At 43.8% G+C, this 2519-nt stretch overlaps 1 pseudogene; it reads right to left on the minus strand.

Annotated features, from left to right (window-relative positions):
* Window positions 1-351: 351 nt before the first annotated feature.
* Window positions 352-851, minus strand: LOC118004588 (annotated as a pseudogene).
* Window positions 852-2519: the final 1668 nt, after the last annotated feature.

The raw sequence follows: 2519 nt of genomic DNA on the forward strand, positions 1-2519 counted from the left end.
CTGAATTTGTGCAGAAATTCAATTCCTTGATACCTTTTCAAAATTGGAAGTTTTCTCCTAATCAGGAATACAAGAGAATGCAAGTATATATGTACTGCATATTTTAAATACTTTTAAAAATAAGGATTGTCCAAAATCAAAGTTAGAAGATTTTTTTTTGTAAAAATAGCCCCAATGTATTTATTTAATATATTTATCACAAGGGCTCAACCAGAGACTTAATTTAAAAAACAGAAACAAAGCAAAAATGACACCACAGCTTAAGATACAGAGTCCTAGACAGAAATGACAGAAAGGACAAACCATCTAAAGAGAAAATAAAAAGACAACACAAGCAGAGAGGCTGGACAGTCAGGGTTCTTGGCTAGAGACCTGCTTTGAGCAGGTTTCTCGCAGAGACTTCTTAAAGGCTATGGGGTTTTTCCAGAGCTCGGCAGCATGCGTGTGCAAAGGGCTGTCAGTGTTGGGTTCTCCTAGCAGGCTCTGGATGGACAGCGGGATGGTCCTTCCGGATGTCCAGGCAGATGTTCCCCTGGGTGTCCACACTGCGGTGGTAGCGGGGCGTGAGGAACTTCCCCATGGGTGTGTTGTAAGGGTAGCCATTGGGGAGCTCCAGGGAGAGCCCATTATAGCTCAGGTCTCATGCACTACTCCAGCTGCTCCATGGGTCGTCCCCACCTATTTGAAAAGGTGGTCTGATTCAGGGAAGGCAGAAATTCCATCATGAGGGTCATCAGCTCCTGCCCTAGCCTCTTGCCCACGGGGCCCCAGGCAGTGACACCGCTGAGCTTGGCTTCTTTGAGGGCGGTGACCACACTGGCAGCAGCCGGGTCATGGATCTGGGAGGGCATCCGGGCGGTGTGGGCAGGGAGAGAGCAACTCGGAGAGCATGGCTGCAATGCAAATTTAGAAGATTCTTGTGTTGGTGGAGCTCAGACTGCTAACTGGGTTACAAACAGCAAGGAAGCCTGTTTGTGAAGACATCGATTTTATGCATTTTATGCATAGAAACTAGAAATAATTTGAAAACGGAGATCAGTCATAGAAGAGAGAACGACTGCTTTTCTATTTTCTCTTTGGAAATTATTGTAGAAAATAATTGTAATATAAAGAGGTGATCAAAAAGTATGCAGCCAAAAAATGTAGGGATAAATGTATTGTAGGGGTATATCAAGAGTGAGATAAATTAAACTATGATTTATTGTATTTGCCAGCTTTTTAAAAATGTAATTTGATGTGATCTCTTTTCCCCATTCTAAATGTATATTTATTTTTATATTTAATTTTTATTTATAATATTCTTTTTCTTTAAGACACCCCCTCCCCAATTGTATAAACTTCAGGTGCGACAGTGTCCACTCCTGCTTAGTTTTCTCCACTGATTCCTCCTTTTCTCTCTGATTTCCAAACATTGGAAAGCCCCAGGGCTCCGTTCTTAAACTCTTCCCTGTCTGGATTCACTCCCTGAGTATAGAGGTCGTCCAGGTTTAACCAGAGAGGCACAACCACAATGGAACTGGGATTTATTGTTGGAATAAGGCCTTATACAGTTGGGAAGGAAGGTCTGGAAGGGGGCAGGAAGAGATGGGGGCAGAGTTCCTAACTAGGAAGCACTGGGGTGGGGGACAGAGTTGGGGCTTCCAAAGGCACATCTACCTGCTACTGTGGGACTGCAGTAGAGATGGAGAAGTCCATATGGAAGGCCATTTCTTCTGAGTCTGGTGGTAGGCATGGGGCTCCTATTGGCCAAGAGGGCCAACAGCTGGGGAGAGGAGTTGGATGCCGAGTGGGAGAGAAGGGCACGAGCCGGAGCTCAGCAGTACCTCTGTCAGCATCTAAGTACACACCCTTCAGAGGGTAGTGACGGCGGCTTCACCTCTGCCTGGCAGTTATCTTTTTTGGTCAGTGCTAATATGAAACCATACAAGGAAAGAGATTTGGGGACATACTTCAGTTTGGCCAAGTGAACACCGTTCAGAAGCACATGCTACGTAATCTCACTTTGTCTTACAGCTTTAATTCTACCCATATTCTGATGATTCACAGGTTTATAATCCCTGTCTGGTCTTCTCTGGAATGCTGATTTATGTCAAATTCCCTTCTTAAATCACCACTTGGATATTTAGTAGACTTTTCAAACTTAACATATTAAAAAAAAAAAAAAAAAAAGAGCTCCTACTCTTCTTCCCTGAACCTTTTCTTTCCAGAATCTTCCTCTGAGGTCCAGGTGTTCTGGCTAAAAATCTCAGGTTTGCCTTTACTCCTCTCTCTCCCACCCAACAAGTAATTGATCAGAAAATCCTGTTGGCTGTTCCTTCAAGAAATATCCATGACCTACTACTTCTATTGTGGGCTGGAAAATTGTCCCCGCTCCCCAAGAGATTCATTCCGTCATCCCTAGAACCTGTGAATATTACCTGAAATGGCTTTAAAAGAGGCAGGTGTGGGGTGGGGTGGGTATTGGTTAAGGATCTTGAGATAGGGAGATTATCTGGATTATCTAGGTGAGACCTAAATAC

This window comes from Mirounga leonina, unplaced genomic scaffold (assembly GCF_011800145.1).
Source record: "Mirounga leonina isolate KUSES-001 unplaced genomic scaffold, KU_Mleo_1.0 Mir_93, whole genome shotgun sequence".
NCBI classification, from domain to species: Eukaryota; Metazoa; Chordata; class Mammalia; order Carnivora; family Phocidae; genus Mirounga; species Mirounga leonina.